Source organism: Acomys russatus, chromosome 29, assembly GCF_903995435.1.
Source record: "Acomys russatus chromosome 29, mAcoRus1.1, whole genome shotgun sequence".
NCBI classification, from domain to species: domain Eukaryota; kingdom Metazoa; phylum Chordata; class Mammalia; order Rodentia; family Muridae; genus Acomys; species Acomys russatus.
Genome location: NC_067165.1, coordinates 7,922,392 through 7,947,313, shown reverse-complemented (window position 1 = coordinate 7,947,313; position 24,922 = coordinate 7,922,392). Strand labels below are relative to the sequence as shown.

General features: G+C 44.8%; 1 pseudogene; it reads left to right on the top strand.

Annotated features, from left to right (window-relative positions):
- Positions 1-5,405: 5,405 nt before the first annotated feature.
- On the top strand, positions 5,406-23,305 carry LOC127211923 (histone-binding protein RBBP7-like; annotated as a pseudogene).
- Positions 23,306-24,922: the final 1,617 nt, after the last annotated feature.

Below are 24,922 nucleotides of genomic sequence, written 5' to 3'. Positions count from 1 at the left end.
AGCCAGTTTCAAACAAGAAAAAAATAAATAAAAGGGGTCTGATGGGTTTGGAGAGATTCTCAGTGGCTAAGAGCACTTACTGCTTCTCTGTGGACCCAAGTTCAGTTCCCACCACCATGTCAGGGGGCTCACAAGCACCTGTAACTCCAGCTGCGGGGATCCCAATGCCTTTGACCTCTGAGGGCACCTGGGCTCACACACACACACACACACACACACACACACACACACACACACACACACACACACATTTTAAAATAAAATGTATTTTAAGCTGGGCTTGGTGGCTTTTGCTTTGAAACCCATCACTTGGGAGGCAGAGGCAGGTGGATCTCTGTGAGTTCGAGGCCAGCCTGGTCTACAAATTGAGTCCAGGACAGCCAAGGATACACAGAGAAACCTGTCTTGAAACCTAACAAAATAAAGCAATTCCAGGATATCCAACCCTGTCTCAAAAAACTAAAATAAAATTTGAAAAGTGGCCCACGCCTTTAATCCCAGTTCTTGGGAGGCAGAGGCAGGTGAATCTCTGTGTGTTTCGATGCTAGCCTGCTCTACAAAGCAAGTTCCAGCACAGCCAGAACACCAGAGAAACCCTGTCTCCAAAAAACCAAAGGAGCCGAGCATGGTGGTGCGCACCTTTAATCCCAGCACTTGGAAGGCAGAGGCAGGTCGATCTCTGTGAGTTTGAGGCCAGCCTGGTCTAGAAAGCAAGTCCAGGAAACCAAGGCTACACAGAGAAACCCTGTCTTGAAAAACCAAAAAACCAAAATAAAAAATAAATAAATATTTTAAAAAGTGGCCTGGTAGTTCAGAACAAGCTACTAAAAAGGCTGAGGCAGGAGGATTGTAGTTTCAAAGCCTGCCTGGGTTATGGGGCGAGTTCAAAGACAGCATTGGCAACTTAGTGAGACCCTGCCTCAAAAAATGTATGCAAAATAACAGCCCAAGCATAGTGGTGCTTGCTTGCAATCCCAGCAGTCAGGTGAAGGAGGCAGGGGAATTACCACAAGTTTGAGGCTAGCCTGGGCTACAGAGAAATCCTGTCTCAAAACAACAAATTAACTAAAAAACTTAAAAGGGGTTGAGTGCAGTGGCCCACACCTGTAATCCCAGCAGTCTGGGAGGCAGAGGCAGGTAGATCTCTGTGAGTTTGAGGTCAACCTGGTCTACAAAGTGAGTCCAGGACAGCCAAGGCTACACAGAGAAACCCTGTTTCTAAAAAACAAAACAAAACAAACAAACAAAACCTTAAAAGGTGCTGTCTGGATAGCACAATAGGTAAAATCTCTTGCCACCAATCAGATGGTCTGAATTCAGTATGCAAAACTCAAGTTAGAAGGAAAGAAACAACTCCTGCGACCTACACATCTGCTCAACACTAATAAATAAATGTAATTTTAATGTTTTAAAGGGCTGCAGATAAAGCCTAATAGGAGAATGTTTGCCTAGCATGTTCAAACCCCTTGGTACAATCCTCAGCACCACAGAAGGAAAAGAAGGAAGGGAGGGAGAAAGGGAAAGAGGAGGGGGGAGGGAAGGCGGGAGCAAGGAAGGAAGGGAGGGAGGAAGGAAGGGAAAAAGGAATGGGGCCAGAAGGTTATGGTGCACGCCTTTAATCCCAGCACTTGGGAGGCAGAAGCAGGTGGATCTCTGTGAGTTTGAGGCCAGCCTTGTCTACAAAGTGAGTCCAGGACAGCCAAGGCTACATACACAGAGAAACCCTGTCTCGAAAAATAAGACGTTAACAAAACAGAAAAGAAAAGAAAAAGGAATCAAGAGAGGGAGAGAAGTGGGGGTGGGGGGAAGTGAGGGAAAATGAAAGTAGAAGCATATTCATCATGTACAGCTGTGTTTCTCGTTAGGATCCACTGTGTTGCAAGTCATAGAAAATGACTTCAAACCCGGTTAATCAATGAAAGAGCTTTCGGTAAACCTAACTGAAAGTCAAACAATAATATGAACCCTGGGGGCAGGGCTCAGCCAGGGCTCCTCTATGCCGGTCAGCTGTGCATGTCTGACCTCCTACATAAATATTGACAATATCCTTGGATGGCCTCTGCAGTGGACATACTAGCTGCTAGCAGAGAAGAGATCCACATACTTTCTTGTTTGCAGGCCAAGGGATAAAGCAGTATTTTTATTTTTATTTTTTTTATTTTTATTTTTTTTAAAGAAAAGTCTCAATCTTGGGGCTGGAGAAATGGCTCAGCACGTCAGGGTGTAGGCCGCTCTTGCAGAGGACTAAGAATTCAGTTCCTAGCACCCATGTCAAGTGGCTCACAACTACCTGCAACTCCAGTCCCTGGGGTCCTCTTCTGGCTTTCAAGCACCTACACCCACATGCAAATACACACACACACACACACACAAAAACACAAAATTAAAAAAAAATTTTTTTAAATCCCTAAACATTAGAGCCAGGTGTGGTAGTGTATACCTTTAATTTAGGTGCTTGGGAAACAGAGGCAGGGTGATCTCTGTGAATTTGAGGCCAGTCTGGCCAACAAAGCTAATTCCAAGGCAACTGGAACTACATGGAGAAACCCTATCGAAAAACCAGAACAGTCCAATGCTGGATGGTGATGGCGCATGCCTTTAATCCCAGCACTTGGGAGACAGAGGCAGGTGGATCTCTGTGAGTTCGAGGCCAGCCTGGTCTACAATTCGAGTTCAGGACAGACAAGGCTATACAGAGAGACCTTGTCTCGAAAAACCAAAACTAAACAAAACAAAACAGTTCCAAACCTTATCTAACTAATCCTGAAATTATTTCTGTTGTTGTTGTTGGGATTTTTCTTTTGTTTTGAGACAGGGTTTCTCTGTGTAGGCTGTCTGTCACGGAACTCACATCTGTCGAACAGACTAGCCTCGAACCCAGAGATCCACCTGGGTCTGCCTCCCAAGTGCTGAAATTAAAGGCGTGCGCCACCACTGCCCAACTCCTGAAACTATTTTGTTTTGCTTTGCTTCCAGGCAAGGACTCTTATAGCACAGACTGTCCTGTAACTTGGTATGTAAACAAAGATGGCCTTGAACCCCTGAGGCTCCTGCTTTCACTTCCCACGGGCTGATCACCACCATGCCAGCTGGGTAGTTTTTCTCCCAGTTCATGGAAACAAGTCTTTATTTAAAGTAACTTTTTAAAATTTGTTTGTTTTAGAGGCAGGGTTTCTCTGTGTAGCCTTGACTGTCCTGGACTTGCTTTGTAGACCAGGCTGGCCTCGAACTCACAGAGATCCACCTGCCTCTGTCTCCCAAGTGCTGGAATTAAAGGCATGCACCATCACTGCATGGCTTAAAGTAACTTTTTAGAGAAAAACAAGCTGTCATGTAACTCAATTGGAAGAGTGCTTGCCTAGCCCTCACAAGACCCTGGGTTTAGTGGTATTACTCACTCCTGTAATCCCTGCACTAGGGAGGCAGAGAGAAGAGGACTAGACATTCAAGGTTATCTTCAAATACTCAGTAAATTCGAGGCCAGCCTGACCCTGTCTGAAAGAAAGAAAGAAAGGAAGGAAGAAGAAAGAAGAAAGATTGATTCTCTTAAGGTGGCTGATACATTCTTAAATATGTGTGTTGTGTGTATGTATTATCACTGCTTTAGCCACCTTAAGGCCCTTTATCAGAAAATATATATAGCTTTAAACTTGGTTTAAATTGAATTTATGATTCCTATGATTTCTCTGCACATACACAACAAGAGTATAGTAAAAGCCAACAGAGATTGTACTATATTGATAATAGACTTAGTTTGGGGGATTAGTGTATTTTATATGTATGGGTGTTTTGCCTGTACATACATATGTGCACCATGAGGGTGTCTGGTGCCCAAAAAGTCCAAAAGAGAGTGTTGGGTCTCCCTGGAGGTGAAGTTACAGACAGTATGAGCCACCATGTATGTCCTAAGACCCAAACCTTGGTCCTCAGAAAAAGCATCCAGTACTCTTAACCACTGAGTCATGGCTCCTCCAGTCACCAATTTTTTTTGTTGTTGTTGTTTATCTATCTATCTATTTATTTACTTATGTGGTTTTTCAAAACAGGGTTTCTCTTTTTTTTTTAATTAATTTTTGTTTTTTATGTTCAATGGTGTTTTGCCTGCATGTGTGTCTGTGTGAGGGTGTCAGATCTTGGAATTACAGTTGTGAGCTGCCATGTGGGTGCTGGGAATTGAACCCAGGTCCTTTGGAAGAGTAGTCAGTGCTCTTAACCACTGGACCATCTCTCCAGCCCGGACAGGGTTTCTCTTTATATCTCTGGCTGTCTTGCAACTAGCTCTGTAGACCAGGCTGGCCTCGAACTCACAGCGATCCACCAACTTCTCTGCTTCCTAAGTGCTGGTATTAAAGGTATGTACCACTGCCTCCCTCCAGCCAGTCAATTTTTGTGGTGGTTGTTGTGTTGTTAAGTTTTTTAAAAAGCTGGGCAGTGGTGGTGCATGCCTTTAATCCCAGCACTCAGGAGACAGAGGCAGGCTGTTCTCTGTGAGTTCAAGGCCAGCCTGGTCTACAAAGTGAATCCAGGGCAGCCAAGGCTACACAGAGAAACCCTGTCTCAAAAAAACACCACCAATGGGGGCTGGAGAGATGGCTCAGAGGTTAAGGGCACTGTCTGTTCTTCCAAAGGTCCTGAGTTCAATTCCGAGCAACCACATGGTGGCTCACAACCATCTATAATGAGATCTGGTGCCCTCTTCTGGCATGCAGGCACACATGTGGGCAGAATGTTGTATAAATAATGAAAGAAAGAAAGGAAGAAAGAAAGAAAGAAAGAAAGAAAAACACCACCACCAACAAAAAGGTTTCCCGTGTTTTTTGAAGTTGACTATGATTAGTGGCACACACATGAAGGACAAAAAGAACATGTGAGGAGCCTATCCTCTCCCACCCCCCACCCCCGTGTGGGTCCCAGGATCAAACCCAGGCTGTCAGGTTCTAAGGTAGATGCCCTTGTTGCCACATGACTAGACCGTCAGTGTGTGTGGTTTAGAAATACTACACAAAACTCATGTATGTTGAGTCCTTGTTTTTGACTTGCAGTGCATGACGCAGAATAACACAAAACATTGGTTAAGTGAACGGCAACTAGTGATGAGGATTCAACACAAGCATTTAACCATCCTCTAAGCAATTAGTATTGCGTCTTTTAGGGTTTTTTTTTTTGTTTGTTTGTTTTTTTGTTTTTTTTAAGACAGAGTTGCAAGAGCATCTCAGACCTCGCTATCTGCAAGCGGGGAGGAGGCAGGAGAGAAGGCAGCACCCAGACAGCCAAACCAAGCTCAGGCTTTCCAAGCTAGGAGTGACATGCCTGGAAAAGGCAGGGGCACCTTGGCTGCTCTTGGCTAGTGAGAGAAGTCTGAGGTGGCGAAGGCGGGGGAGGGGGCGAACTACCTGCCGTGCAAGATGGCGAGTAAAGAGATGTTTGAAGATACTGTGGAGGAGCGTGTCATCAATGAAGAATATAAAATCTGGAAGAATACACCGTTTCTGTATGGTCTGGTTATGACCCATACTCTTCAGTGGCCCAGGCTTACTATTCAGTGGCCCTGGCTTACTGTTCAGTGGCCCAGGCTTACCGTTCAGTGGCCCCAGCTTACTGTTCAGTGGCCCAGGCTTACCGTTCAGTGGCCCAGGCTTACCGTTCAGTGGCCCCGGCTTACTGTTCAGTGGCCCCGGCTTACTGTTTAGTGGCCCCAGCTTACTGTTCAGTGGCCCCGGCTTACTGTTCAGTAGTCCTGGCTTACTGTTCAGTGGCCCAGGCTTACTGTTCAGTGGGTTTACTGTTCAGTGGCCCAGGCTTACTGTTCAGTGGCCCTGGCTTACCGTTCAGTGGCTTCCTGAAGTGACTAAAGCAGAAGCGAAGGATTATGCCCTTCATTGGCTTGTGCTGGGCATTCACACATCTGACAAGCAGAGTCATCTGGTGGTTGCTCGGTTCATATTCCCAGTGATGATGCACAGTTTGATGCTTCCCATTGTGACAGTGGCAAGGGAGAATTTGGTGGCTTTGCTTCTGTAATGGGAAAAAATGGAATTAAGATTAATCATGAAGGAGAAGTAAACTGTGCTCGTTATATGCCACGGAATCCTCACATCATTGCCACAAAAACACCATCTTCTGCTAGGGCTCAGTGGCACACGCCTGTAATCCCAGCACTTGGGAAACAGAGGCAGGAGGATCTCTGTGAGTTCGAGGCCAGCCGGGTCTACAAAGCAAGTCCAGGACAGAGAAACCCTGAGACAGAGAAACCCTGTCTCAAAAAACAAAAAAAACAAAAAACAAAAAACAAAAAACACCATCTTCTGGTGTATTGGGTTTCTGACTGTATAAAATACCCTCCTAAACAAGATCCAAGTAAAGAATGCAATCCTGATCTTAGATTAAGAGGTGACCAAAAGGAAGCCTAGGGTCTTTCCTGGAGTTCTAATTTGAGTGGACATCTGGGTGCATCTGATGACCATATTGTCTGCCTATGGGATATAAATGCAGGACCAAAGGCAAGCAAAATTGTAGACGCTAAAGCAGTCTTTACTGGCCACTCAGCTGTTGTAGAGGACGTGGGCTGGCATCTGCTGCAAGAGCCCTTGTTTGGATCTCTTGCTGATGACCAGAAACTTACGATATGGGGCACCAGATCCAATACCACTTCTAAGCCAAGCCATTTGGTGGATACACTGCTGACTGAGGTCAACTGCCTCTCATTCAATCCCTACAGTGACTTCATTTCCAGCAACTGGCTCTGCAGATAAGATGGTAGTTTTATGGGAACTTTGTAGTCTAAAACTAATACTTCAAGGATGAAAATTTTCAGGTTCAGTGGCCTCCACATAATGAAACTATTTTGCCTTCAAGTGGTACTGATCACCGCCTGAATGTGTGGTATTTAAGCAAAATTGGAGAACAATTGGAAGACACCGAAGGTGGGCCTCCAGACCTCCTGTGTATTCATGGAGGACACACTTGCCAAGACATCAGACTTTGGTTGGAACCCCAGTGAACCTCGGGTCATTTGCTCAGTGTCTGAAGGTAACATCATGCAGATATGGCAGATGCCTGAAGATATTTGCAATGACGAAGAGTCAGATGTCACCAGGTGCGGTGACACACGCCTTTAATCCCAGCACTTGGGAGGCAGAGGCAGGTCGATCGCCGTGAGTTCGAAGCCAGCCTGGTCTACAAAGGGAGTGCAGGACAGCCAAGGCTGCATGGAAAAACTCTGTCTCAAAAAAAAAAAAAAAAAAAAAAAAAGACTCAGATGTCACAACGTCAGAACTGGAAGGACAAGGATCTTAAAGCCGAAGCATGAGGTGTTTCTGGTGAGTGTATTGCTACACGAATGCTTGATTTATCAAGTGACAAAAAGGCATTGTAAGGAAATGTAAGTGGACAGCTTATGGCGCTCTTTACTCTGATTCTAGAACTTTAAAGTGAGCTGTTGCGTACTGTATTATATTGTAGCTATTAGGGGGGAAAAGGGAATGTTGCTTAAGGAAAGACATTATTGTTTTAAAATACACATTGCTGGATACTGCCTTTGATGTAACTATTTTTGTTTGTTTGTTTGGTTGGTTGGTTGGTTGGTTGGTTGGTTTTGGCTTTTCAAGACCGTGTTTCTTTGTGTAGCCTTGGCTGTTCTAGACTCACTTTGTAGACCAGGCTGGCCTTGAACTCACAACACCCACCTGCCTCTGCCTCCCAAGTGCTGGGATTAAAAGCGTGCACCGCCACCACCACAGGGCAGATTCAACTGTTCTAAGTCGTTTTTTCAAACTTGCCTGCTGAAGTTCCCAAATATACAAAGATAACTTTTACACTTTTTCCTTCCAACATTTCTTGACTGGTTTGGCAAAAATAAAGTTTTTAAAATAAATAAATAAATAAATGAGAAAGTGTTATAAAATGTAGTTCTGACCAGCCAGGAACTCACTCTGTGTATCCGGTGGTCTCAAACTCACAGAGATCTGCTTGCTCCTTCGCTGGCATGCTGGGATTAAAGGCATATGTGATATGTCTGCCAGGTTTACATCTTTACATTTTTTTAATTTTTTTTTTTTGAGACAGGGTTTCTCTGTGTGGCACTGGCTGTCCTGGAACTCATTCTGTAGATCAGGCTGGCCGTGAGCTAAAAGAGTGATGACAATGAAATCCCCCCAGAGACAGCGACAATACTGATGGAACCATGTGTGTTTTTTTCTTCTGTATTTATTTATTGCATATGAGTCCTTCATCTGCAGAAGAGGGCATCAGACCACATTACAGATGGTTGTGAGCCACCATGTGGTTGCTGGGAATTGAACTCAGGACCTCTGGAAGAGCAGGCGGTACTCTTAACCACTGAGCTATCTCTCCAGCCTGGAACCATGGTGTCTTACAGTAAGGAATATGTCCCTAGCATCTACAGTATGAAGACTTTATGAGAGAAGAAAACAGTCCGTAGGACCCACGCCACAGTACAAAAGATTAAGCTTAGCCTTTATACTCTGGATCAGTGGTTCTCAACCTGTGGGTCACGACCCCTTTCAGACTTAAATGACCCTTTCACAGGGGTCACCTAAGACCACAGGAAAACAGATATTTACATTATGACTCACAACAATAGTAAACTTACATTTATGAAATAGTAGCAAAAATAATCTTGGGAGTCACCACACATGAGGAACTGTATTAAAGGGCCGCAGCATTAAGAAGGTTGAGTACGAAATCAAAGAGTTAGGTACACTTAAGGCTAAGAACAAATTAGAGATGGCATCTGTGAGCGCCATGAAAGAGGCCCGGCCAGCTGTGTGGGGCCATGCTAGCAACTCCTTGAGGATGGAAACTGACATGGGCTGTACACTCAGGCTATAGCAACATAATGTCAGCCTTTCAGATGGAAATGGAAAACTTCAGTGGAACAGCTGGTTGTTTAGTCTACCCGACATCAAAGCAAGGCTGTTCCGGGGCTTTCAGATGTTTGGCCGAACAGTTCAGTTCGCCTCCTCATCTAAGGGGTCTGGGAGGCACAGCCACTATGATTTTTGTCAGCTTTAAGCTTGAGGGGTCTTTTTTTTTTTTTTCATTTCCGTTCTCTCTTAATTATAAAAACATTTCTTGTGAAAACATAAAAGAAAAATTTTTAATGAAAAGCAAAAATACTTTGACTTTATCTCTCTGACACAACTGGTTTTCCTTTCACGTACTTTACAAGCAAATAAAGCTAACATTGCTACCCCACAGTGAACATGTGTTAGTGTGTTAGTGTCCTTTCCACTGCACTAATTGTTATATTTTCATTTTAAAGCAATGCACATTCTAAAATAATTACTGTATAATAGCACTAACTGGATATGCTAGATTTTAAGTTTAACATTCTGGAATTGTTGGAAGTTTTTATATCAAGTTTTTTTTCAGTAAAATGAATAATGGATTTTAATTATTGATGTTTCCTTCTAAATGAAAACATGAGTCAAGGCTACACAGAGAAACCCTGTCTTGAAGAAAAAAAAAAAAAAGAATGAAAACATGGCCTGGAGAGATGGCTCCGTGGTTAAGAACACTGTCTGCTCTTCTAGAAATCCTGAGTTCAATTTCCAGCAACCACATGGTGGTTCACAACCACCTATAATGTGATCTGATGCCCTCTTCTGGCGTGCAGGTGTACATGCAGATAGAATACTCATACACATAAAAATAAATAAATATTAAAAAAAAAAAAAAGAATGAAAACATTCAGCCCGGCAGTGGTGGCACACGCCTTTAATTCCAGCACTCGGGAGGCAGAGGCAGGCAGATCGATGTGAGTTCAAGTCCAGCCTGGTCTACAAAGTGAGTCCAGGACAGTCAGGCCTACACAGAGAAACCCCATCTGGAGAAGGAATGAAAACATTCGTATGACTCAATAAAGATTTCTACATTCCAAAGGGTTTGTTTTTATTTTTGGTTTTTCAAGACAGAGTTTCTCTGTGTAGCCTTGGCTGTCCTGGACTCACTTTGTAGGCCAGGCTGGCCTCGAACTCAGAACGATCCACCTGCCTCTGCCTCCCTAGTGCTGGCATTAAAGGTGTGTGCCACCATGTCCGGCTCGAAAGGGATTTTACTAGTGTCTATTGATTTCAACAATGATTGACTGCCCACAAAAAAATTTTGCCACACCTTTTTCCCAAGTACTGAAGATTAAACTGAGGGTCTCCCATGCTAGGCAAACATTCTACCAGTGAGATGCATCAGCCTCCCCCCTTTTAGCATTTGCTTGTTCAGGTAGGCTCTTACTCTGCAGCCCAGACTGTCCTAGCCGGTTATCTGGACCCAAACTCACAATGTACCCTGCCTCCTCCTCCAAAGTACTAAGACTGCTGTTCACCACCATGCCCCATGTTTTATATTTCATTTTGAGACAGTGTATACTAGACTAGCCGGCCTTGAACTCATCCTCTAGCCCAGGTAAGCCTTGAGCTTTTGAAACTCTTGCCACCCCTCCCCCACATCATCATCATCATCGCTGGTCAAAGGTGGTGCATGCCTTTAATTTCAACACTCAGAAGGCAAAGAGTAACCTGAAACAAAAGAAGAAAGAGAAAAAGAGAGACAGAGAGAGAGAGAGAGAGAGAAGGAGGAGAAGGTGGAGGAGGAGAAGAACGAGGAGGAGGAAGAGGAGGAAAAGAAGAAGAAGGGAAGGAAGAAAAGAAAGAAAGAAAGGAAAGAGTGAGCCGGCTGTGGTGGTGCACACCTTTAATCCCAGCACTCTGAGAGGCAGAGGCAGCAGGCAGATCATTAGGAGTTTGAGGCCAGCCTGGTCTAAAGACAGCCAATGCTATACAGAGAAACCCTGTATCAAAAAACCAGGGGCGGGGAGGGAGAAGATGGAGATGGGGAAAGAGAAAGGGGGCGGGGGTAGAGTACTGGCTTGGTATCCTGAGAGCTAGGATTACAGTCACCAGGGCAGGCTACCATAACTGTCAGCATAAGTTCAATTCTTCTGTGTGTCTGTGTATAGGTTTGGGCACATGAATGCAGTGCCCTGGCAGGTCAGAACACATTGGACTCCCTCGAACTGGAAGCTACAGGCTGTTGGCAGCCACCAGACACGAGTGCTGGAATCAGAACTCCGGTCCTCTTCAGTAACATTATGTGCTCTTAACTGCTGAGCCATTGCTTCAGCCCCAGGGATGGGGGTCATGATAAATAAATAATATTTATTTATATGTGAAAATGTTACTGTCTCAGGGTTTGTTTTTTGTTTTTGTTTTGTTTTTTTAACAGAGTTAATTCACTTTCTTTTTCTTGTATAAAAACCCTTATGTGGTAGCCACAGCTGGAGCCTGGGTCCTCTGAACAGAGCTTCCGGTGTGTGTTTTGTCTACATGTATGCCTGGGCACTACATGCATTCATGGCTCCTACAAAAGCTAGAGGACTGCATCAGATCCCTTGGGGCTGGAGCTACTGCCTGGGTGCTGGAGATTGAACTCTGGAAGAGCACCCAGGGCTGAGCCATCGCTCCACCTCCTACCTTGATAGTTATAAACTTCATTAGAATTTATTTTTGAAGCAAGTAGCCAGGTTGGTTTTGTTTTGTTTTGCTTTTCTGGGTTTTGGGGTTTTTTTTGATTGGTTGGTTGGTTGGTTTTGGTTTTTGGTTTTTTGAGACAGGGTTTCTCTGTGTAATTTTCCTGGCTGTCCTAGAACTCTGTTTGTAAACCAGGCTGGCCTTGAGCTCACAGGGATCCAGCTGCCTCTGCCTCCTGAGTGCTGGGGTTAGAGGCGTGTTTCACACCCTGCTGAAAAAGTAAATCTTTATCCTTAAAATAATTCACATTACCTGTAGGAGAGAAAAATTAGCAATCAAGTAGCTACTAAACAGGTGTCAACTACTCTAAAAGAGAAACACAATGGGAATATGGTAGCATAGAGTGGCATGCCTGGTGGGCTGGAGAGATGGCTCAGAGGGTAAGAGCACTGGCTGCTCTTCCAGAGGTCCTGAGTTCGATTCCCAGCAACCACATGGTGGCTTATAACCATCTATAACAAGATCTGGTGCCCTCTTCTAGCATTCAGACACAACACTGTATACATAATAAGTTTTTTAAAATCCTGTTTTAAAAGTGGTATGCTTGGCTATTCATTGAGAGAGAGAGATCTGAGGTAGATCTGTCTCCTTGAGGGAGATAGGCTTAGCTCAGCATTCTACACAACTCTTTTTTTTCTTTTTCTTTTTTTTTTTTTTTTTCTGTTTTGTTTTTTGAGACAGGATTTCTCTGTGTAGCCTTGGCTGTCCTGGACTCACTTTGTAGACCAGGCTGGCCTTGAACTCACAACGATCCGCCTGCCTCTGCCTCCCGAGTGCTGGGATTAAAGGCGTGTGCCACGACCCCTGGCCAGTTTGCTTCTTTCAGGTTTGCCTTTGTAGTGAAGCTAGAAAGCTAGAAAGAAAGCTAGAAAAAAAAAAAAAAAAAAAAAAAAAAAAAAAAGAATTATAACCAAGTGCAATGGGTTTGCAGTTCAATGAATGGAAAGTCCAAAGTAAACATGCACGAGACATGTGCAGTGGCTGGTTTTGTGTGTGTGACAATTTGGCACAAGCTAGAGTCATCAGAGAAGAAAGAGCCTCCGAGAAAATGCCTCCATGAGATCCAGCTGTAAAGCACTTACTTTCTCAATTAGTGATCTGTGGGGGGCGAGCCCAGCTCTTGGTGGTGGTGTCATCCCTGGGCTGGTGGTCCCAAGTTCTATTAAGAAAGCAGGTTGAGTAAGCCAAAGGGAAGCCAGTAAGCAGCACCCCTCCATGGCCTCTGCATCAGCTCCTGCCTCCAGGTTCCGGCCCTGCTTCAGTTCCTGTCCTGACTTCCTTTGATCATAAACAGCACTGTGGAAGTCTAAGCCAGATAAACCCTTTGCTTCCCAACTTAGTTTTTGGTCATGGCGTTTTGTCGAATCTTAGAAACCCTAAGACAAATGAGAGATTTATTACCCAGAGCAGGCAAGGAGACCTGGGAGTGTTTCCAAAAGCATGCTCTCCCTAACAAAGGAAGCATGGGATTTTAATCAGGAAGTCTACAGATTCGTCTAGGGGTTAGGCCATTCCTAAGCTTGCTCTGTTTACAGCCATGGAAAGTGAAGTAATGGACAGGAATGTTTCTGAGCATACTACAAAGTTATATCTGTCAATTAAGGAAGGCTAGGGGCTGAAGAGATAATTCACTGGTTAAGAGCTTTTCTAAAGGACCCAGGTTCAATTCCCAGCACTCACATGGCAGCTCACAACTGTCTATAACTCCAGTTCCAAGCGATCTTGACACCTTCGCACTAATGCACATAAAATTAAATAAGTTATTGAAAAATAGGTAAAGGTGTCGGGCGATGGTGGCACACACCTTTAATCCCAGCACTTGGGAGGCAGAGGCAGGTGGATTTCTGTGAGTTCGAGGCCAGCCTGGTCTACAAAGCAAGTCCAGGACAGTCAAGGCTACACAGAGAAACCCTGTCTCGAAAAAACAAAAAGCAAACAAACAAAAAATAGGTAAAGGAAGGCTACTCTAAAGGTGCTTTGACCCAGAATCTGCCTAATACCTAGCAAAATTTGTCTTATACTTTGTTCACTTTTATTTGGATCAAGCGCATTCTTCTGGTCTCCCATGAACTTCTTCTTCTTTTTTTTTTTTTTTTTTAATTTATGTTGGTTTTTCGAGACAGGGTTTCTGTGTATAGCCTTTGCTATCCTGGACTCACTTTGTAGACCAGGCTGGCCTCGAACTCACAGAGCTCCACCTGCCTCTGCCTCCCAAGTGCCCATGAACTTCCTTTAAAATTTGTTTTCAGAAACAAGTTCTTATCACGTTGCCTCAGCTGGCTTAGAAGGTTTGGACTTCAGTGATCTTCCTACCTCAGCCTCCAGAGTAGGCGGAACTACAGGCTGGTACCAACACACCTGGTCTACAGACACTTTGAAACCCATCCACCTTTAAACCGTGGCTGGAAGGGGTCAGGAGAGTCAGATGGTTCCATTGGTTAACAGCACTTGCTGCTCCTGTAGAGGATCCAGCTTCAGTCCCCAACACTGACACAGTGGCTCACAACCACTCGGGACTCTGGTTCCAGAGGATCTGGTGTCTCTTGTGACCTTCCTGGGCAGCATGCATGCATATGGTACACATATATACATGCAGGCAAAAGACTGCACACAAAAAATAAATAATCTAAAAAGAATTTTAAACACAGCCGGAGTCTAGCGTTGCTATAGCAGTAATGAAATTATCTTTGGACGTCCCCATGTGACAAATACAAAGGCCACAAACACATAAAAGTGTTAAAACTCTTGATGTGTGTTTCTTCTCCTAGCCTTGGCGTATCTGATTTTCTCTGTATCCTGGTTAATTTTTGTTGTTGTTCTTTTTTGTTTGTTTGGTTTTGCTTGGTTGGTTTTTTTTGTCACTTGACACAAGCTAGAGTCATTTAGGAAAAAGACTTTCAGTAAGAAAATGTTTCTATCATAATGCCTGTTTGCAAGTCTGTAAGGTATTTTCCTGGTTAATGACTAAGGTTGGAGAACCTAGCCCACTCAGGGCAGTATATAATGATTTAAAAAGAAGAAAACCAAACAACACAGCTCTCATCTTAAAGGGGATAAGAGAGAGTTTTCTGGAGCCAAATATGAGTGACAATGGCCTGGTCACAGGAACACAGATTTGAGTTACATCATATTCCATGTTCCAGTGTGGTAGCAGTCTCATGAAGTCGTTCTAGTAATAGAACAAAGTCATAAATAAAAACATTTCAAATACCTTAGGATCAGGTAGGTATGTTAAAGCCAAGCCAGGGACCGGTGTGGTGATGCACACCTTGAATCCCAGCGTTGTGAGCTGGAGGCCAGCCAGGTCTACAAAGGGAGTCCAGGACAGCCAAGGCTACATAGAGAAACCCTGTCTCGAAAACACAAACAAACAAAAATCCTGTCCAATAAACAAACAAATAAAGCCAAGCCAGAAACCTCTGCTATAGACCCCAGATGCTATCCAATCACATTCCTTGCTTGTAGGTTGGTAGAAGTTAGTGGTCTGTGAATACATCCCAAAAGGTTTTCAGTGATAGCCACAAGGATGTAAGCTCAGACTCAGAGGGGCAATGAATGGCTAATTAAGAGGTCAAATAGGGGCTGGAGAGACGGCTCAGAGGTTTAAGAGCACTGTCTGCTCTTTAAGAAGTCCTGAGTTCAAGTCCCAGCAACCACATGGTGGCTCATAACCATCCATACTGGAATCTGATGCCCTTTTCTGGCCTGCAGGTGTACATGCAGATAGAGCACTCATATACATAAAATAAATAAATCTTTCAAAGAAAAAAAGGTCAAATGGAATGTTGCAGGTCTAGAGGCCAATTACCATGTATCCTGTTGGCAAGCATTGAACTCTAACAGTTACTCAGCCTTTAAAGGCTGTTCAACGTAAGGAGCTGCTTTTTTTCCCGGGACACCTGTAAGCCTGTAAGGAGGCTGAGCCAGGAAGATCGAAAGTTCGAGGCTAGCCTGGGATGCATACAAGGATGCTGTGTTAAAAAATGCACAATATAGAATAGATATTGGAGCCAGGCGTGGTGGCACACTCCTTTAATCTCAGCACTTAGGAGGCAGGGGCAGGAGGATCTCTATGAGTTCAAGGCCAGCCTGGTCTACAAAGAGAGTTCCAGGATAGCCAGGGCTATTACACAGAGAAACTCTGTCTCAAAAACAAAACAAAAAACAAACAAACAAAAAGAAATATTTGGGGCTGGAGAGATGGCTCAGAGGTTAAGATCACTGGCTGATTGTCCAGAGGTCTTGAGTTCAATTCCCAGCAATTACATGGTAACTCACAACCATCTATAATGAAATCTGATGCCTCCTCCTGACATGCAGTCATACATGCAAATAGAGTGCTTATATACACAAATAACTCTTTAAAAAAAAAAAAAAAAAACAGATATTGGCTATGACCATAAGCATGAATCCTGCGGTCCTTGGCTCATTTTCCTGCATCTGGCTGTCACCATGCCTAGAACAGGCTTCTCTGTCAAGCCACTGAGCCCTGTCAAGCCACTGTGCCCCAGTTCTAACTACCTTGTCTCTGCCTCCACCTCTTCCACTCAATCCGTTGCCTCTTGCCACCAGATGTTCTTTTCAGTATGTATACCTAATGACGTCACAAAGAAAAGGAAAATCTACTTCAATGTCTCCCCACCGCCACCTGGATCAGGTTCAGACTGAGCTGTCTAGTTGTCTGTCACTCAGCACCGTGTACCTGTCATCTTCTCTCATCGTACTGCCCCATCCCCCACTACACACACACACACACACACACACACACACACACACACACACACACACGCGCGCGCGCGCGCGTTCCCGAGATTCTAGTTTCTCTGAATGTTATTCTTAGAACACACTGAGCTTTCATGTCAGCAAACATTTGCATGTGGGTGTCAGCAGGGCGTGGTGGCACTGGCCTTTAAACTTGGGAGGCAGAAGTGGGAGGATCACTTCGAGTTCAAGGCTAACACAGAGAGACCCCGTCTCGAAAAACAAACAAAAATAAATTTAAAAAAATAAAAATAAAAATAAAGCTGAACTACATAACTATGTTTCTAAAATACGAATCGCAGTTGGGCCTGTACCCTCAATGCTTTGGGGACAGAGGCAGAATTTCTATGAGCTTGAGACCAACCTGAGCTACAGAATGCAATCCTGTCTCAAACAAACCAGTCAAGATGTCAGTTGGAGTCACTCAAAGTCATGGTATCTCCTTGCCTTGAGCCAGGACAGAGATAGGCAGGAACCCGGCTTTATTTGGTGTCCCTCCTCCATATGATTTTACTGGGATCTGCAGGAGAGTGCAATGGTGGCTCAGGGACCCCAGGAAGTAGAAGTTGCCAATCTCTGAGTAACTTGAGCTTGGGATGTCAGTCATAACCTGTAACTCATAACCACCCAGACTCAGGACAAAACAAACTCTAAGTGGTGGCCCAAGCCTCTAACCTCATCACTTGGGAAACAGTGGCAAGAGGATCTGTAGTCCAAAGCTAGCTTCAGCTATGTAGCAAGTTAGAGGCCAACCTGGGTTACATGAGACTCTGTCAAAAAACAGGGCGGACAGCCAGGGTTACATGAAGAAACCTTGCCTCAAAAAAAAAAAAAAAAAAAAAAAGGAAGAAGCGACATAGTCCCAGTTTGCCCAACGTCTAGCTATCTTTCATGTGCCACCCACTTCTGCCCTCTACCCACACTATCACGTAGAAAGTTCACTCAGCGTCAGAGGGCCTTCCCAGCGAAGCTCAGGCAGTTACAACAGCAGCAGCCTCAGGATTGAGGTGTTTGTTTGTTTGTTTGTTTGTTTGAGACAGGGTTTCTGTGTATAACCTAGGCTGTCTTGAACTAGCTTTGTAGACCAGGCTGGCCTTGAACTCAACAGAAATGCACCTGCCTCTGCCTCCCAAGTGTTGGGGTTAAAGGCATGCGCCACCACCAGCTGCCCCAGAAATATTTTAATCTAATGGTGGTTCACACCTATAATCCCTGCACTTAGAGAGTGAGGCAGGAAGGTTTCAGCAAGTTCATTTGTTTATTTGTTTTGGTTCCCTGCCCCCACCCTCACCCCCAGACAGGGTTTCTCTGTGTAGCCTTGACTATCCTAGATTCGCTAATTCACATGATACGCCTGCCTCTGCCTCCTGAGCAAAAAGGACCGGGAGGTGGTGGCACACCCCTTTAATCCCAGCACTCGGTAGGCAGAGGCAGGTGGATCTCTGTGAGTTCAAGGCCAGCCTGGTCTACAAATCTAGTCTAGAACAGGTAGGGCCTACACAGAGAGACTCTGTCTTAAAAGACAAAAAACAAAAAAGGAGTTTTGGAGTTAGTTTGGTGATAGGACTGGCCTGGAAGTCATGAGGTCCTGGGTTTAGTCCTGAGCACTGAAAAACAATGGAAACAAATTTAAACTACAAAATAAGACATTGTGAAGTCTGGCCAAATATGCTCACTCACTGGTTCTCTGATTACGGCTGCATTCTACTCTCAAAGAATAAGCCTTTGTGACTGGGTTCTGCTCTCTGAGTCCTTTGCCATTTCCCTTAAGCAACAGCCAGCTGTCATCACCGAGCACCTTCCTCAGTCTGCTTTGGCCTCAGTAGGTGGGGAGCCAGGAACCTCTTTGTTTTGTACTGTCTCTGTGGGTTTCAGATGGAGCTAATACGGGGTTTTTTGTTTTGCCTTTTTTTTTTTAATTTGGGGTGTTTCCTGCATATCAATATACTCTTTTAGTTGAACACACACACACACACACACACACACACACACACACACACACACACAAATCTATTTCACAGCCTCAGTTTGGGCCCCTCCGAGGCTAATGTGGAGACACATCTATGAGCCACCCTGCTGGTTAGCAGGGAGCGTCCCAGAGGCACATAAAACCCTACATTTTTCTCCTTGGAAATGTTTTAATTTGTTGGTTGGTTGGTTTGTTTATTCTCTTTTCTGAGACAGGCTTTCTGAGAAACCCTGCCAAGAGAGAGAGAGACAGAGAGACAGACGGACAGACAGACAGACAGACAGACAGAGAGAGAGAGAGAGAGAGAAAGTGAGTGAGACAGAGAGACAGAGAGAGAGAGAGAGAGACAGAGAGAGAGAGAGAAAGCAAAAGCCAGCTGATACTTCTGCTTGGAAACTCAGCAGGTGATTCACACTTACAAACCCCAGGCCTTTCAGCTAAGGAACTCAACAGCCTTCAAGGCAGGACTGTAAACCAAGAACTCAGGAGGCAGAGGCAAGAGGATCACCATGACCTTTGTTGTAGCCCCAACTGGCCTGGAACTTGCTAAAGTAGATCTGACTGACCTCCAGTTGACAGAGATCTGCCTGTCTCTGCTTCCCACATACTGGGATCAAAGGTGTGCACCACCTTACTGGCTTCTGCCATATTTTGTTAGTCAAATCCACAGAGTCTGATCGGATTCAAGGGGAATGAATGGCTAGCTGAAAGTGCATGGCCCAGAAAGATCAGGAGACACTGTAGGTGCCAATACCACGTTCCAAACAAGCCAGTACAGATGACAGAGGAAAATACCTGTCAAATATCAGAGTGGCCTTCCCAGAGAATTGAGCTTCATCTCGTATGTATGTATGTATGTATGTATGTATTTTTGAGATTATAATATAATTGCATTATTTCTTCCTTCTCCTAAGTTTTATCCTCTTTAGCAGAATTTTCTTTTTTTTTCTTTTTCTTTTTTTTTTTTTCTTTTTCTTTTTGGTTTCAAGACAGGGTTTCTTGTGTCACTTTGCCTGTCCTGGACTCTCTTTGTAGACCAGGCTGGCCTCAAACTCATAGCGATCTGCCTGTCTCCCGAGTGCTGGAATTAAAAGCGTGCACCACCATGCCCAGCACAGAATTTTCTTTTAAAGATGTGTTTTTATAGGCTGGATGAGGTGACACATGCCTTTAATCCCAACACTCTGGAGGCAGAGGCAGGCAGGTCTCTGTAAGTTTGAGGCCAGCCTGGTCTACAAACTGAGTCCAGGACAACCAAGGCTACACAGAGAAACCCTGTCTGAAAAAAAAATGTATTTTTATTTTTATGTTGTATTTGGAGGGGGATGTGTGTGTGTGTGATGTGTGCATCATGTGGGTGCCTGGTCCCTTCAGAGGTCAGAAGAAGCTATAAGAGTCTCTGAAACTGCAGTCATAGAGAGTTGTGATCCTCCAAGTGGGGTCAAACCTGCCAGGCAAAGCACTCAACTAATGAATTCTCTCTCCAGCCCTCAGGATTATTTTCCTCCTCTTCCTCCTCTTCCTCCTCCTCCTCCTCCTCCTTCTTCTTCTTCTTTCTCTCTCTCTCTCTCTCTCTCTCTCTCTCTCTCTCTCTCTCTCTCTCTCTCTCCTATTTTGTGTTTTCTTTTAAAGGTTTTTTTTTTGAGACAGGGTTTCTCTGTGTAGCCTTGGCTGTCCTGGACTCACTTTGTAGACCAGGCTGGCCTTGAACTCACATCAATTTTCCTGCCTCCCACATCAATTTGCCTGCCTCTGGCTCCCGAGTGCTGGGATTTCGAGCCTGAGCCACCACACCCTGCTAATTTTTTGTTTTCAAGACAGGATTTCTCTGTGTAGCCCTGGAACTCACTCTGTGGAGCAGGTTGACTTCAAACTTTGTCCCCTTGGTGCTAGACTTAAAGGTATGTACCACCATAGTGCACACTTTTCCCTCAGCTTCTTTTCCCTCTTTTTAAAATTTTTAAAAATGTTTTATTGATTCTTTGAGAATTTCACATCATCCACCCCAATCCCACTCATCTCTAGTTCCTCCATCTCTGCCCTCTACCCTTGCAGCCTCCCTCCCAAAAGAAAATAAGAAATAAAACCAAAAACATCACACCGTGGGAGCTGTTGTATGTCACCACCTGTCACACAGTATGCCCCTTTTGCCCAAACAGCTTTACTTGCAAATGTCGATTGCAATGAGTCATTGGTCTGGTTCAAGGCCTCTGGCTTCTGCTACCCTAGCATGAGCTGTCCTGTAAGTGTCCCAATACCAAATATACTATCTTTCAACAATATGAGCAGGACTAGAAAAAGGGCTATGTATGGTAAATATTAGTCATATCTTTTTAATATGCTTTTATGAAGGCAGTATGTTGAGTATGACCCTGGTATTGCTCGAGTAAAGACTTCTGTGGCAACTAAGGGGTTCTTATTCCCTTCTCATTAGACCCCAACATACTAATGAGTGGCCTGCCCCATTACCCACGGAAGGACCCCTGCTGTATTCTGTAGTGCGTTTGTGGAAACTAAAACACTGTGCACCACATGGGCAGATTCTGCCCTCTAGGCAATTTCAGGAGCTTGGAGAGTAGGTTCTGGATTGCAGTTGCCTCTCGTTCCCTGAGCCAGGCACCTTTTCAACACATATAAACTGTGCAGCTCTGTGGGCCGCCCATGCCTTGCTGTTAGAGCTCCATTAACAAATTCAGAACAGAGCCTGTGGACAATTGTCCATTTCCTTCTCCCCACATCCTGTCTCTCTAATGGGTTGTGTTACTTACTGTTCAAACACTAAGCAAATCGTTCTGCATCTTGAGCTTATTTCTCTGTCTGAGTTTGGAGGACTGTGGCTTTCCATTTTGGAATGGAGAGCCCCCGCTTGTCAGGGACAAGTCTGGCAAACAAGCATAATGTCCTGTCCATACCTTTGCTGTGATTTTTAATGATTTTTGTCATTGCACAACCCTTTTGAAACCATAAGCCTTGGAAGGAGGGGTCACGTCCCTGACAATTCTGCTACCTATCAAATAAACCATTATTTCTCATTTCTCTCCATTACTTTGGTTGACTACTATCTGCCAGCTTTTGTTGTTTTTGGTTTTGGTTTTGGTTTTGGTTTTTTTGAGATAGGGTTACTTTGTGTAGCCCTGGCTGTCCTGGAACTCTCTCTGTAGACCAGGCCCTCTAAAATTATGGGATTAAAGGCCCCATGCCACCATTATCCAGCAAAATCTCTGTGTGTTTCTGTCTCTGTCTCTCTCTTTTTTGAGACAAGGTTTCTCTGTGTAACCTTGCCTGTCCTGGAACTAGATCTGTAGACCAGGCTGGCCTTGAACTCACAGAAATCCTCCTGCCTCTGCCTCCCAAGTTCTGGGATTAAAGGTGTGCGCCACCACACCTGGCATCTGCAAGTTCTTGAATCCCAGTCTCTGTGGGCATATGTTTCAATGAAAGGAAGAACATATATTTTTTTTCTTAATTATTTGAATTAATACATGTTAGGGCTGAAGAGATGGCTTAGAGGATAACTGATTCAGTTCCTTACACCCACAGGACAGCTTACAATAGTTTGTAGCTCCAGTTCCAGGGGATCCAATGCCCTATTCTGGCCCCCACCAGGCACACACGTGGTGCACAGATACACATGTAAGCAAAACCCATACACATAAAATTTAAATAAATACATCTAAAGGTATTTTCCCGTTCATTCATATATATATATATGTGTGTGTGTGTATACACACACACACACACACACACACACACAATGTCTATAGTTCCAACCACGGTAGATGCTGTTAAAGAAGCCGAAGACAGTAGTGAATAAATCAAAGCTCTTGCCCAATCAAACTGTAAAATTGTGGAGCCCAGTCCCATTAGATACACTCTGTTTTGTTTTGTTTTGTTTTGTTTGAGACAGGGCTTCTCTGTGTAGCCTTGGCTGTGCTGGACTAGCTTTGTAGACCAGGCTGGCCTCAAACTCACATTGATCTGCCTGTCTTTGCTTCCCAAGTCCTGGGACTAAAGGCTTATGCCACCACTCCCTGCTGGTTTGGGGGAGGGGGTTGTTTTGCTTTGTTTTGTTTTTTGTTTTACAAGACATGGTTTCTCTGTGTAGCCTTGGCTGTCCTTGTCCTGGATTCACTTTATGGACCAGTCTGGCTTTGAACTCACAGAGATCCACCTGCCTCTACAGTCCCAGTGCTGGGACTGGATACACTCTGACACCTCAGGCTCAGGAACCCTGTAGAAGAGTGGCTGGAAAGATAAGAACTAGAGGATGGGGAAATTTGCTGTGAGTCTGTCTCCTAGGAATGTCTGAAGCTACACCCATGAAGCCTCACCAAGGCGACTGCCTTAACATGAGCTGACTCCGGACAGCACACATTCCAAAGTGGGGGTTGGGGAATGAGGCCTCAGCCCTACACAAAGAGCCACAGGCAACTAAGGAACGTTGAGAGTGAGAGAAATAGTCTTCTGCAGGGGAGAGCACACCAGTTGGTTATCCGATTCCAAATGGTCAGCCCTGGGAAGACACAGGAGTAACATTATACAGACTGAGCAGGTTAAATTTACAGATATATGCATATATACATATATGTTACATAAATGTAACAACAATTGATGAAAAAAGAGGCCATGAATTAGGAAGAGAGCAAGGAGGGAGTGTATAGAAGGATTTGGAGGCAGGAAAAGAGAGAGAAAAATGTAGTGATCATAGCATAATCTCAAAAACAAAAGAATATCTTTCAGTCTGGGGGCCCACGCTTCAGTGTTGTTTCTGCCGGACAGGGGAGAGAACCGTATTCACGCTAGGCAAGTAAGTGTCCTACCGCCAAACCCCAGCCTTCAGCCTTCATTTCTAAGTGATTTTGAGGCGATCACTAAAGTCTGTAAGGCTTCCTCTCAACTCTTCTCTGGATCTTCTTGCGTTTATTTTTCTCTTCCTGTCTGCAGCTGTTCTCCTGCCCTCATCAACCCAGTTACTAAGAAGCCTCTCCTGCAGCTCGGTGTTACCCTCCCCCACACCCGGGTTTCCTGACCTTGCTGCCTCCTCACCCTTGGTGAGTCCCCTGTAGTCCCAAATGAACCTCTCGAGTGTCCTGTTCCTGATCCAGATACCATGCATTCATACCTTGGTGACATCACCCCAGGCACAAACAAAGTTCCTGCTACAGTCACAGATGTCACAATGTTTCCAGAATTGCATCAGGGTCTTCTCAGCATCCTCCTCCATTGCAGCAATAGCCGGCGCAAAGGTCTTCCTTGAGCCACAGGCCTTTTCAAAAGCCACCATAACTCCTTAGATCAAAGAGGTAGGTTGGACGGAGAAATGACAGTTTGGTCCTGGAATGAGCATCACTTGTAGGAGAATCTATTGGAACATTCTCGACAATAAGCAGAAAGTGTGTGTGTGTGTGTGTGTGTGTGTGTGTGTGTGACAGAGAGACAAAGAGAGACACAGACACAGACACACACACACACACACACAGAGAGAGAGAGAGAGAGAGAGAGAGAGAGAGAGAGAGAGAGAGAGAGAGAGAGAGGGTGTTGAACCCAGGGTCTCTTACCTCCTAACCAAACACTAAGCTATATTTCTGTCCCCCTTGTTTGAGGCAGGATCTTGTGTAGCCCACTCCATGTAGCTGAGGATGATCTTGAACTCCTGGTGGCCCTGTCTCCACGTCCCCAGGTCCATGACACTATAACTGGATTGCTTGCTTGCTTGCTTGTTTTGTTTTAAGGCAGGGAAGCGGTTTCCTGAAGTTTGCTGACTTCACTGAGAGAAGCCAGGAAGTGTCCTAGGGAGCTTACCTGAAAGGAGGTTCCCCTAGACTTACTCTTTATTTTGAGTCAGGCTTTCGGTTCCTTGGCCAGGCTAGCCTTGAACTCACTCTCATATCACAGGCAGGGCTTCAACTTGTCGATCCTCCTGCCTCAGCTGTTGAGTAGCTAGGATCACAAGGCTGCTCCAACAGGCCCGACTTAGTAAGCAAGCTCTTGGGAGGTCTATTACTAACAACGGTCCTAGCACAGCGATTCAGGAGAGCATTTCGGAGGAGCTGGGTCAAGGCTTCCTGTGGCTTCTGATGTACACGGGCACTATGTACTGACTGATACGCTCAGAGAGCCTGGGGTTAGATCAGGAAGCCTTTCAACTGGCAGCTGCAACACAGCTCCCAAGCAAGGCTGCAATCCAACACTGGAAAGCCCCAAGGCTCAGCACTGTTTCCATAATGGGACTATGTCCCCACACTGAAGATTTGCTTTGGCAGGTGACTTTCTTCCACAGTCTGCTCATGTGGAACTCTCCCAAAACATTCCTGCTGTCTTCACATCAGCTCTTTAAGACTCAATGTTTGTAGCTGGGTTCTGGTGGTGCACAACTTTAATCCCAGCACTCAGGAGGCAGAGGCAGGCAGAACCCTGAGTTTGGGGCCAGCCTGGTCTACAGAGCAAGTCCCAGGACAGCCAGGGATACACAGAGAAACCTAATCTCAAAAAGCCTAAAACAAACAAGCAAACCAAAACTTCATTATTTGTTTTCTTTTTTGCTATTTTCTTTGTTTTGTCGTCGTTTGGCGTGTGAAGGATCGCAGGGTTGCCAAGAACTCACTATGTAGTCCAGGCTAAGCCATAATGTATATTTTGTCTCAGC